Source organism: Protopterus annectens, chromosome 5.part0 (genome assembly GCF_019279795.1).
Source record: "Protopterus annectens isolate FY-2018-M chromosome 5.part0, PAN1.0, whole genome shotgun sequence".
In the NCBI taxonomy this organism is placed as follows: Eukaryota; Metazoa; Chordata; order Ceratodontiformes; family Protopteridae; genus Protopterus; species Protopterus annectens.
Window position 1 is genome coordinate 1,740,428,024 of NC_056735.1, and position 14,424 is coordinate 1,740,442,447.

Here is a 14,424-nt window from a genome sequence, read left to right on the forward strand (position 1 = left end):
CCACCACCTTCCCATCCAATCACCCTTCCCCTACCCCATTCACCTACAAGCAATTCACATCCCAACTTACCTCACCCGTGTACCTTGACTCTACATCCAAAAAATAACCTAGTCACAAATTCCACACCCTAACACTTCTATACCTCAAAACAATCACTTCCTTAGTAGCCCAACTATTACTAGGAGGTGATATTCACTCCAACCCAGGCCCATTAATCGCTTCAACAAACACCTTCAACTCCCCGTCCAAGCCCCCATTAAAACATAAACCCAACAACCTGTTGATCCTTAACTTGAACATCCACAGTATCATGAATAAAACTGAAGAACTTCATTCCACTATCTCCATTTACAACCCTGATTTAATGCTCATTACTGAGACATGGCTCAAGCCACACATCAAGGATAACTAAATTACCCCACATGAATAGAACATCCTTAGGGCTGATAGACCAAAAAAAGAGATGGCAGTGTCGCCTTGATTTACAAATCAAGCTTAAAACTTCAACTTCTACACTATGACTCTCCAGATTCCAAAAACACAGAAACCATTTTTGCCAAACTCCACCTTAACCAACATAAGCACCTAAACATATTCGGAATTTATATACCTCCAGGTGACAAGCTAGCCACTCTAGAATCTATCTTACACTGGGCTTCCCACTCCCTTCCCCATGAAACCTTAATCTTAGGTGACAACAATATTGACTGGAACGCTTTAAAGGTCTAACACCCACCAGTCATATTAACCTATATAACTTCACCCAACTCATACATTCACCTTCCCACCTCAATAAGTCCACGAAACGAGAATCCATTTTAGACTGGATCCTCACAAATCAACCCAATACCGCTCACTAGTGTGGCACACTGCCTGATTCTCTCAGTAACCACAACCCCACATTCATCTTAAGACATAAACTAAAACCCTGTCATGAACCCTCCATACTTTAAACCTGATCTCATAAAAATTTCCGTCACAGCTCAATTCTTAGAAGCCCTAAAAGCCAGTAACGGTCTCCCATCAAATACCTCCCACTCGACAATGCAGTTGAATACTTTAATAACACATTCCTAAACATCCTCAATCACCTAGCCCCAATAAAAACTATAAGGATACATAGTAATCCTGCACCCTGGCTACAAAGCTCAACTATAGCCCTACTCAAACCTAGGGATAAAGCCTGGAAAATCTGGCATGATCAAAAAACACCCACTACTAGGCAAGTCTATCTTGAACTATGCAGGAAGGCAAAAAAGCAAATTAGGAGTGACAAACCACTATATCTCCCTCCAAAGGAAACATAATTCCAACCCTCAAAAATTCTGAGCTGCAGTGAACAACATCCTTCAGCCTGGAAAGACCCAACCCCCCCCCCCCAATATAGATGGCACTAACTCAGAAATAACTGCCAACTTCAATGACTACTTTACAACTGCTATACTGAAACTTATAAACAATACAAATGCTCCTAACCCACCACAAACCCCCAAAGCCATAAAAAACACCATCCCATTCTCTCTCGCACCAGTCCCAGCTACTATCATTCAAAAATACTTATCCAAACTCAAACCAACCACTCTAACAGCTGACAATCTTTCCGCTGAATACCTTCAACTTGCATCCCAGGACATAGCTTTCCCCATCTCACTGCTAATAAACAGATCTTTTAAAGAAAAAACTTTTCCATCCTTATGGAAGACCTCAATCATCATTCCCCTACATAAAGGTGGCCCCTCTATCGACCTCTCTCATTACCATCCCATCGCAATCCTATCACCCCTATCCAAGATCTTAGAAAAGTGTATCCACCACCAGCTCCTCACCTAACTTCTCTCTAACAATCTCCTGTCTAAATCCCAACATGGATTTTGCCCATCTCACAGTACCACCACTGCCCTAATTAACTTCATTAACGCTATAAACTGACTTAGAAATCAAGGCAATCTCATCTCCGCTACCTTCCTAGATCTATCCAAAGCATTTGATACTGTTTCTCATAATAAATTACTATCCTTCCTTAACACTGACAGCTCCTCCCTATTCTGTTTCCAAAGCTACATAGACAACTGCCAACAGTCTGTTAAATGGCTTGACTCCGTATCCCCCCTCTTCCTGTCACACTTGGTGTCCCGCAAGGTTCTATTTTAGGTCCTCTTCTCTTCAACATCTTTACAAATCAACTTCCCTTAGCAGCAAATGCAGACATAGTCCAATGTGGTGATAACGCAATTCTGATCTGCTCAGCCCCAAATATCCAGCTCCTCCAACAAAAAGCCCAAGAATCCTTTACAGAAATTGAAAACTGGTTAAGTAAGGCATAGCTAATATTAAACCCCAAGAAAACCCAACTTATGTTATTTCATCAACCAAAATCCAGTGACCCCAACGTCACCATACACTCAACCAATAAGATGCTAATCTCTCCAGTATCAGAGGCCAAACTTCTAGGCGTCACAATTGACCGTTAACTAAAATTCAGTAAAAGCATCTCTATAACCATCTCCAAAGTACACAAGAAACTAGGTACCCTTTATCGCTGCAAGAAGTTCCTTATCCAATGCATGACTAGAGAACGCACCTCCTGTCCACACTACTTTACACATCCCCAGTACTTATTAACCTAAATAAAACCAACCTAAACAAACTTTCTACCCGTTATAACAAAATTGCAAGATTCACAACCAATGCCAAATCCCACTCCCACCACTGCCAATCTCTACAAATATTACACTGGCTGGAATTCCCCAGTCTACTACACTATCAACAACTTAACCTTGCCCACAACTATTATACTATCCTGACAAAATACCTGCCCTGGTGGGCCTCCTTAACTTTTACATCTTAAACAGATCTCTACGATCCAGTAACAAAGCCCTGATCACTACTATCCCTTGCAAAAATAGCTGAGGCAATTCTCTCTTCCCGAATGAAGTTGCAAAAATATGAAACACCCTGCCTCTGACCTCAGAATGCAAAATCCAAAGTTTTGCATTCAAAAAACCTCCTTAAAACCTACCTCTACAGCAAGCACTTATGTAACTGCAATCCACCCCCCTGAATTCATTCCAACTCCTTTAGTGAACCTTTTAAAAGTCCCTGCTGTTACTCCCTTATGCTCTGGGTTTTCACCAACTTGTCTATCAACCATTGATTACTGTACATATTGTATATATTACTACAATCTGACAGATGCTTGTTACATTATCTTCTATTTATGCTGATTAAGTATTCTGTATAACTTCATGTTTCTTATTATACTACTGTATATATGTTTTCATTTTCTTTTTATACTATATTTACTCTGTAACTAATTATTGACATTACTTTACTTTCTGTAATGTCTGGAGCTTTTCTTCCCAGGACTCCGCTGAAAATGGACACCAGTTGTCCAGCTGGATTATCCTGTCAAACAAATGTTAAATAAACAAATAATAAATAAATATATAGAGACAATTTTCTGGAACATGAAGAGAAATAAACATTTAAAATAGCCAAAAAGGTCTACTGTTTGGAAATCCTTATTCCAGAACAGTTAATGATGAAGCAGTTCAAGAGGAATTAGAAGGCAGTTCTGCATCTTTTCTAACTAGTTATTGATAGCTTTGGCTTTCGATTAGAAAGCAAGAGTAAGGGGGTACGCAGATGCAGACCCTACAACTAAGTCCCACTACATGAAATGCAAAACATTACGAATCTTAGGTGTAAAAATTCTGCAGAAATCGAGTCTGACAGCAGTCACCAAGAAAAGAGAATTACAAAATGTCAATGTTGCTTTCTTTCTCCATCAGGCACTGTCAGAGGGATATTGAACTACAACAGACCTACGTCTGAATGATATCTAGCACCATTTTTTTCATACTCTGAAAAATGGATCACATTAAGTCTTATAAATGAGATACACAAACATTTTGGGTTCATCTATTAAATTCTGTCATCCACAGCAGAACTGCTACATTTTGTTAGCTGTGGCACAGCACACTATTCTGGAAAAAGATCTACTGTATAAAGATGTAAGTTATAAAGACTAGAGATGATTACGGGTAAAGCAGTAAGGATGAAACACGACTTGTAAAAATTGGTCACCTCAGATGGGGACTGCCATACTGATCTGATTTTCTTTTTCAGCCAATGCTTCTTCTCAAATGGCAGTCCATGTCCCATTAATAAAACCTCATATTGCTTTTATGCTTGTTTTACTTTCTCCTTGTTACTGATATAAAATGTGTATACCTTAAGTAAGAGGTGTGCTTGAGTGTGTCCAGAGAAGGCCAGTAGATTTTTTATGACTCACACTGAGTTTTGTTATTGAAAGCTCAAAATCAGTTATTTGTAGCACTGTTCTTCTTATATCCTGAAAAAGTGGACAAAATGACAATTTCCATAAAAATGTTTAACTGTCTTAGTTGCTAACAACAGTCCCTAGCCCACTGTCTTAACTATATGTGTCAAGTTTCTTGTAATTCAAGCTTCTTCTGTAAGGTTTCCTGTGAATAAAAGCTGAGACAGTTTCTTTGTGTCATATGGTCGAACATACACTGTGACACATTTCAAAAGAGATTAAAGTGAAATTTCAAGGAAAGCAAAACACGATGTGTAAAGAGAATCAGGTGCAGACATAGCTACTTAAATCGTATTCCAAGGATCACATTAAAGAAAAGAAACAATGTCCAATGACAAACTCTTGACATCTTCAAAAAAACGAATAGTAGCAGGATTAATTATCTGGGATAGTTGCTCTGTGTCTTTCTCTTACATGAGCTAGCCTGTTCTGTCCCACACAGCAACTTTATAATATCAAAGATTATTTACCTGTCTTTACAACAGGAAGCATCCCTCAACAAATGATCATCTCTTCTTCTTGCCCATTTCTTTTTGTGATGCAGATAATGAGAACAAAGTTCCTTCCTTACAATCTGTAAGACTTGCTTTTACAAAATTGCAATATTTTACAAAATAAATAAAAAACAGTTTGCTTATCGGGTTTGTTTCTCTTTACCCACAACTCTTCAAGCCCTTCAACTATCACTTCCCTGTCCATATAATTCAGGTGATGGCTCTATTTTCAGATATTGCTGTTTGATCAAACAAAATTCACATGTTGATTTTTAAAGCATCTTAAGCATTTGGTTCAGGCTAAATAATCATGCCCACAAACACAACGCAACAAAACAGATTTTGAAATTTAATTGAAACCACTTGCAATCACAATTTTAAGTTGCATACTGCCGAAACAGTAAAATAAATAAACTCTAACATTATATATAACAACTAATTGCATAAGACATAATTAGGACTTAAAATGCCTCCTGCTGAACTTAGTTGTGGTTTACAAAACAAGTTCAAAGACTGAACTGCAGAAAGAAAATGTAAGATCTATAGTTTAGATGTATATAAATGATCTTCAGTATTGTTCCTCATTTTATCTACCACACAACCAGAAAAGATGCTCAGTGGCAGACTCTAAGGCAAACTGCATATCGGTCCCAAGGAAAAATAGAGTGGCAGGCTTGGGCTATGCCTTTTATTGACTACCACATTTAAGGTAGTGATGTGGTCTAATGATAACAGCAGGTCAGAGTCTGGATCTCACTTAATATCAACCTCACTATAAAACTCTACAAATAATTTAATCTTCAAATGTTTTAGTCACACACGAATACTTCTCTTCTGCAGTCATCACCCCTCTCTGTGAAGAGTGCTTGCTCTTTTTAAACGTCTTGGGCTGCAGGTGCCCCCCCCCCCCTCCAAACTTGAATAAGTACTATTGCTGAAGTGCAATTCCAGTGAAAATATTACAAAGGCTTCTCTGCAAGCATGGCTTTTCTTCAAATTAAACGCAATCTGTTTAAACGTCTTGGGCTGTTGAAGTGCAATTCCAGTGAAAATATTACAAAGGCTTCTCTGCAAACACGGCTTTTCTTCAAATTAAATGCAATCTGTTTAAACGTCTTGGGATGCAGGTGCACCCCCCCCCTCCACCCTCCAAACTTGAATAAGTGCTATTGCTGAAGTGCAATTCCAGTGAAAATATTACAAAGGCATCTCTGCAAGCACGGCTTTTCTTCAAATTAAACGCAATCTGTTTAATCGTCTTGGGCTGCAGGTGCACCCCCCCCCCTCCAAACTTGAATAAGTACTATTGCTGAAGTGCAATTCCAGTGAAAATATTACAAAGGCTTCTCTGCAAGCACGGCTTTTTTTCAAATTAAATGCAATCTGTTTAAATGTTTTGGGCTGCAGGTGCACCCCACTCTCCAAACTTGAATAAGTACTATTGCTGAAGTGCAATTCCAGTGAAAATATTACAAAGGCTTCTCTGCAAGCACGGCTTTTCTTCAAATTAAACGCAATGTATGTCTTAACTTTCAACATAAAGACTTAATGTTAATGCCTTTATATACTGAGGTTTTTTTTGTTTAAAGCATGCACACTTGCAGAGGCCTGTCTAGCTAGCCCAGTTTTCCTAACTCCAATCCTGTAAGACCCCATTTTAGACTCTAGTTGATGACACGCTGCTGAGTTCTGTACCTCTCTCTGAGTAGCAAGGCAAACTTTTAAATTTTTATCTATGGCTTTTACATCCAACTGTGCTTTTTCCCCAGTTTCATCTGTGACCAGTCAATATTAGACGATTTTTGTATGGCAGTAGCTATCCACTTCCAAACTAAACTGCACTACCCCAAAATTAGTAACACCAGAAATAATTAACTTGTGCTAGTTAAGTTCCCCCTTGAACTGTACTGCCATTTACTTAACTGCAGTTCATCTATTCTCTTGGTACTCTCTCCATATCACTTATCTACAGTTTGAGTCAATTGATTGTTTGTTTTTGTTTGAATTGCCCATCTTCCAGAATCGGGTTGAGAGACCTGTTAATCACTCCCACAGGGCTCCTCCTGCAATTAGTCCCTACCCTCCTCCCCCACTAGGAATACACAGGACAGAAGTTATATAAAGGCCTGTATTCTCTGTTATCTGATTGTTTTCCAGCCTACAACCCCTCCTAAGAGCAGCTAACAGGTCTCTGCCCACTTCGCTCCCCACCCTGCCCCCAATTCCCACACACCCCCGGTGGTCCTACCTTTATTAGAACAAACCCCTCCCATCATTTTTACCACCAACCACAACACTACTCCCAACTCTAATTCCACCATCTTCCCACTGCTACCCCTCCTCTTCTGCTAACATTAATAAGCATATTATACTTATAATCAATGCATACCCTCTCCTTGCATATCTTACATCTTACCAAAACTCTGTTATACCCCCACTCAACCACTTCCACTGTACAACTATTCACTCCATCACTCATGACTCAACCTCACTCTGCTCCTCTCCCACCAACTCAAGAACCATTCCTATGCATCCCCCACATATTCTGTCAACTAAAATACTAAAACTAAATGCATCCCTACAAGTTAAAATAACCCTCCCAACACAACTGTTACCAACTGCACCCAATCATAAAGTTTCCCTAAAATGCAAACTCTTTCACAAACTGTTAAAAGTAATAACCTCATGCATATCAAAACTTGCCCTTAGTGGAGACATCCACCCCAATCCTGGCCCCTCCATCTCCAACCCCACTTGTAATAATCAGACTAACAACCACATCTCGCAAATCCCAGCCAGTAGAAAATCATGACCTCCTTCTGCTAAGCCTAAATATCAGAAGTATAGCCAACAAAGTCCGCGAATTCCATGCCACCATAGACTTATACTCCCCAGATATAATCATCCTGACAGAAACCTGGCTAAAACCTCACATTATCAGTGAGCAAATCCTCCCTAATGGTTACAATATATTAAGACTAGACCGACTAAACAAGAAAGAAGGTGGTATAGCTATAATATTTAAACAGCATCTAAACATCCAGATTCTAAACTCATCAGCTCCCCAAATTGCCAATGAAGAAATAATATATATACCAACCTGAAAATAAACCAGAATAAAACCATCAACATAATAGGATGCTACTTCCCACCTGGCCAAAATATCCCTCCACTAGAAAACCTCCTCAGCTGGACTACCCACCATCTCCCTCAAGAGACCATAATTTTAGGTGACTTCAATATTGATTGGCAATCCTGTTGTGGCAACCATCCAACCCAGTATCTAAACCTTCATGGCTTCACCCAACTAGTCCAGTCACCAACCAGAATAAATAAAAACTCCAACAAGCACACTACCCTGGACTGGATACTAGTCAGCAAGATTCCCCAGTCCTGTATAGCAGGCTGCCTATCAGATAGCCTCAGTGATCATTCCCCAACATTCCTACTCAAAAAACACCTATACCAAGTTAAACCTGTCATCTACCATCAAATACGTAAAAAACTACACTTTAACCCAATCACATTCATCTCATCCCTCAAAGAATGTAACTGGCACCCTCTAAATTACCTCACCCTAGATGACGGAGTCCAATTTTTCAATACTGCCTTCCTAAGAATCCTAAATAACCATGCCCCCATAAGACTTACCAGAACCAAAGCCTGATCCTCCCCATGGCTACAGAAAACACTAGGTCAGAAATGAAAAACAGAGATAAAGCCTGGGAACACTGGCACAAAACCAAAACACGCTCAGCTAGACAGAAATTCCTAGAACTATGCAATAGAGTCAAAAAGCTAATAAGGCAGGACAAAATCCAATACTACCAGTCTGCCCTCAACTCCTCCCAACACAACCCCAAACAATTCTGGACCTCCATAAACTCCATCCTCCACCCAGGTAAAATCAAGACCCCTACACCTAACATTCCTCACTCCTCAGAAAATATTGCTACCTCATTCAACACACACTTCACACAAACCATACTATCACTAGCTAGACAACACAACCCCCCTCCCCTACACCCCACACCTTCACCCAGTAATCTCCCCACACTCTTCTCATTTTCTCCCATTCCTACCTCCAACATAAGAAAACCCTTAACTAAACTTAAACCCACAAAATTAGCAGTAGACAAACTCCCAAGTGAATTCCTACAAATTGCAGCTGACACCCTAGCCTACCCAGTATCCATCTTGATTAACCCATCTCTGTCAGAATGCTACGTCCCTACACTATGGAAAATATCACACATCATTCCCCTTCACAAAGGCGGACCCTCCACAGAACTAACCAACTACCACCCCATAGCGATTCTATCTCCACTCTCCAAAATACTAGAGAGTTGCATTCACTCTCAAATCTCAGACTACCTCCTTACTAACAACCTCCTTTCTAATACTCAGCATGGTTTCCGACCAAACCATAGCACCAGCACTGCCTTACTCTCTTTTACTAATACTATTCTTCACCATAAAAACAATGGCCATCTCTCCTCTCCTACTTTCCTAGACCTATCTAAAGCATTTGACATGGTCCCACGCAAACAGCTCCTGTCTGTACTCAATAACCTATCCTTTTCTCAATCAGTCACCAACTGGTTTCAAAGTTACCTGTCTGACCGTCAGCAATCTGTTGTATGGCAAAATGACATATCTCCCCAACTACCCGTCTCTATTGGTGTTCCCCAAGGATCCATCCTTGGACCCCTACTCTTCTCTATTTTCACAAATAATCTAGCCTCTGCCACCAAACATGGCACACTCATACAATATGCAGATGACTCAACCACAATCTGCTCAGCCCAGTCCCTACCCGAACTGCAAAAGGACACACAGGATGCCTTTTCCTCTGTTGAAACTTGGCTATCCGATGCCCAGTTAATACTCAACCCAAACAAAACTAAACTCCTCATCTTCAAACCCACCAAACATACTCAAAACAACTCTGACTTTAACATCACAGCAAAAGACAACACCACTATCCACCCAACAGATCACACCAAATTGCTAGGAGTCGAAATAGACAACAATCTCAAATTTGACATTCACATATCCATGACCATGAACAAAGTCCACCAAAAACTAGGAGTGTTATACAGAAATAAGCAACTCCTCACCAAAGCAGCTAGGATTTCATTTGCAAATTCGCAACTTATCTCCACCCTACATTATGCCTCTCCAGTATATACCAACCTAAGGCAATGCAATCTAAATAAACACGAGACCTGCTACAACAAAATCGCCAAATTTGCCATCGGGGCATCCTACCACAGTCACCACTGTCTCTCACTTATTGAACTAGGCTGGCTACAACTCCCTCACCTCCTTCAATGGTATCAACTCGCACTCGCCCACTAACTGGTTAACCATCCTCTAAAGGTCCCATCCCTCCAGTTTCTACTCCAACCCTATCTCACCACCAGACCACTACGATCCAGCAACAAAAATCAATTATTATGGAACACCCCCTCCCCCCACAATAACCTCTCTACCATCATGCACCCACTTCAAAGCTTTACTTAAAGCGCACCTAAAAACATGCTGGCTATGCCCTTGTAACTCTCCCCTCTAACTTCTCCCACTCCATCTACCCTCTACCTCTCTTCCACCCCACAAACTACTTTTGATTACAGCAAGCTCTGATACTTCCATGCCGATCTACTTATTATATGGCAGTCACTTCTTATTGTAACAATTATTAATATCTGCTATAACTTCGTGGATAAAACAGATCCTAGTTATCTACTGAATGTACTATGTTCTTCATCTGTAATTATGTTTGTAATATTTTAATTGCTAGGATTCTTCATCTGTAACCATGTCTGTAATATTTTAATTTGTGGAGCTTTTCTCCCCGGGCCTCCGCTGAAAATGGACCTGCATCCAGTCGGGACATTCCCAGTCAACAAATGTAAATAAATAACTAAATAAATAATATCTTGTATCTGTCTCATTTCTAAAGTGAATCTGTGTCCATTCCCCACTCGTTTCTCTGGAGGAACTTAAAAGTATTCCATACCCATACCTTTAATATATTTTGATATGCCTAAAACCCTACTTACAGGCAAAATGACAAAACTGAACCAATTATTTTTAAGTGAACTCTCATTGAATTACATGGATGTAATTCCACAAGGTAAATGGTAGCTTTCTCAAGTAAGAGCATTTGTAGGCATGTTTGTAGGTTCATAGGCTCATAGGTAAGTACTAGGCTAGCTGCTCTTGTGGGCCATTTTAAACCTAACCAGTTTCCCTTTTTTGTGTTCAAAACAACCTTTCTAATTCAGTTATAGATGGGCCGATCATTATATATAATCCTAATTGAATATAACTGTGATCACACCATAGATCATCTATGACGAACCTATGACACATGTCAAAGGTGACACGCCATGATGTTTTGGATGACACACCAGTGTTCACCAACACCGAGTTAACAAAGAAACTGCTTTCACGTTTGTTGCTCATGTGAAGTGCATTGAATTATTTTGTGCCAAGAGCCAGTTCAACAACACTGCTGCAGAGGTAAGGAAGTTATTACCTTCAAAGACTATTTAAGTATACTGTCTTGATAAAGTCTACAAAGGGCAGTGCTGACATTGTTTTCTCTTCATGGTTACACTTCTGCAAAGGACAAGTAGTCTGCATTTCTAAGTGCGTTTTACATTCTTCTCAGCTGTCTTTCTTAATCCCTCCTAAAACTGGTGACTTTTTACACTTAATAATGACAATTATATTTACAGACATATTTTACTTCAGAAAATCTATATTAATTCACATTCATTTTTTTGCTGTCAGTGTCTCAAATTAATAGTACTAGTAGATTAAAACTGCCCATGTCTCTTATTTCTAGATTTGTTCCCCAATTCTGTTGAGATTTATCCTGATGTATTTTTATTTATTTATTTATTTTTATTTGGGGGGGGGGGTGGTGACATGCCAGCAGAATCAAGTTAGGCATCTTCTGAATTTTTGACACCCAGAGCCCACAAGGTTCACCATCACTGCTATAGATCATTAGGGGGGACCCATTTAGAAGCTGTCTCTTTCCATTAGTAGAACAGAGACAGTCCTAAGGTAAGTTTTCTGTTTCCTATGCATAAATCTAAGTTGTGCTTGAATATGGACAGGAATTAACTTTGTTTTCCTTGGATGGAGATTCTGTTCCACAGCAGATGTTTTCTCTGTGAGCTACACCTGTCCCTCCAAACCATTCAGCTGAAGTTGCAGAAGAGACTTAGATCCCTAGACCAAGTATTTCTGACGTCATTTGACTATCTGATGTGCAGTAAGTCCATCAGTAATGGGACAGAGGATTCCTTGTATGCCAGACAAAGGTAATTTCTTAGCAGTCTGTAACATAACAAATATAGTGACAGGGCTATAAGTTGGTCCATGAAGGTCACATTATTTAGGAAATTTAACGTTTTAGTAAGCCATCTCTGTGGGTGTTCCAGTTGTTGCATTTGTCTGGACATATACATGCCAAAGGGGGCATTATATTCAATGACTGGTCTAATGAGGGCTGTGTAAAGGGCGGTAATATCATCCCTAGATCTACACCATCCCTTTGTTTGTAGACTGTGGTATATAGAAAGACTTTCTTACAACATTAGACACGTTGGTTAAAAGTTAGGTCACAGTCCACATAAGTTTCTAAATCCCAAACAACTAGGTCAACTCTTCGGGGCATATTGTCAATGTGGTAGTTCCCTGGGGTAGATGACTTCCCAAAGTATACAATGATTCTTTTTGGGCATTTAGTTTCTGTGCATGAGTTTGGCACTAGTTATTTGGGTATTCAATGGCTACCCATAGCTTGCAGTCATGTAAAAACTTTGTCAGTCAGAACCCTCTGTTACTGGCTTCTCCTCCAGAAAAGTAGATGCCAAACAAGAGAGGTCACAGCAAAGAACCCTGGGGGACTCCACTGATGACTGGTCTTTTTGTGGAGGTAACTTCCCCTATTTTGATTATCTGAATCATATCTGTCAGCCTGTTGGCAATCCAGTGGTGATATATGGGTTTATCTAGCTTTTCTACTATGACTGAGTGGAGAATTGTGTCAAAAAGGTATGCATTGCGTACTGTTTTGTGTTCATCCATTGCTTTGGTGACCTTTTAAAAAAAAAATGTATCAGGCTGAGTAAGCATGACCTGCCCTTGAAGAATCCAAACTGAGATGGGTCCAGTGTTTGGAGGTTCCCTATGTCCTGATTGATTAATTACATGATAAGTCTTTCCATGGCTTTGCATATGAGTCTGGTTAGACTTATGGGTCTGTGGTAGTTCCTCCTTTATGCAGGGAATGACTGTAGCTGTTCTCCATGTGCTTGGTACAAAACATGTATGGAAGCTGAGACTGAACAGTATTAGGGACGTGGCAAAATCATGCTTCATGCCCTATAGGATGCATCCAGGGATATTGGCAGGATGCATCACTGCAGTATTTTTAGCTTTTAATTGCACTTTTAAGACTTGGTCTTGTGTGACAGTTGCAGGTGAGACAGTTTCAGGTATATCTGAAGGGAGAGATAGAAAGGAAAGAGGGGTAAAGTTAAAGCTAAATTTACCGGCCAGAAGATTCACAATATCTTCATTATTCACAGTCAGTTCCATGCATTGGTGCATTGTGCTTTTGAGATTAGAAACATGACTAAAACATGCCCTGTGATTGTCTTTGGCTTGGGTAGCAATTTTAGCATCAAACTTGGCTTTGATGGATTTCAATGAGCTCCTGAGTTATCTGTTGATATTAGTGACAAGGGCTCTGGGAATTAATCTCTTTACGTTTAGTCAAATTTTTTTTCCTTTGATTGTAACACTTTTTGATATTATGGTTCCACCATGTGGGTTTGTTTCTGGGGTTTGTCTTGCACTTGTTCCCACAGGGTACGGCTGCACCTATGCAGCTGTTTACATGCTGGTATAGTGTGGGGGTCTACATTTGTGGGTATTCAGTGGAGTTAACTGGGTTTGGTAGGGATTTGAAACTTGCCAATGTATCACTTAGAAGTAGGTATTTTGTCTTAAAGACATTTCTAAAGGTACCTTGGGTGGAACGGATCTCTGGTTTTAGTTTTATTTTGAAGGAGACTGCTTCATGGTCAGACCTAACAAGTGATGAAGATATACAAGGGATGGTGCAAGATGGTCCCATATTAGTAAGGACAAGATCCAAGATGCTATTCCCCCTAGTGTGTACTGAGACTATTTGTTCCAGGGCATTTATATTGACAAAGTCCAAGAATCGCTGTGCTTGTGCACTAGTCGTGGAGTGGGTTTCCCAGTCTATAATTGCATAGTTTAGATCACCAAGGAAAATAGTATTGGGTTTAATACTGGGTGATTTTAGTTCCTGTAGAGTAGCATATAGCTAGTTAATATACTCTACCGGACCTTTCTGATGTTTATGGTGTTCTGCTTTGAAATTTAGGATACATATTTATCTTCATGATGTTCCTGTTTATTGAAAATACAGCTCAATGCCACTCAGTCTGACTAATTGTGGCACAAAAACACTGGCTAGGGATACAAACATTGATTCTTAGCTCGGAAGTACATAAAGCAATTGCAAGTATCTG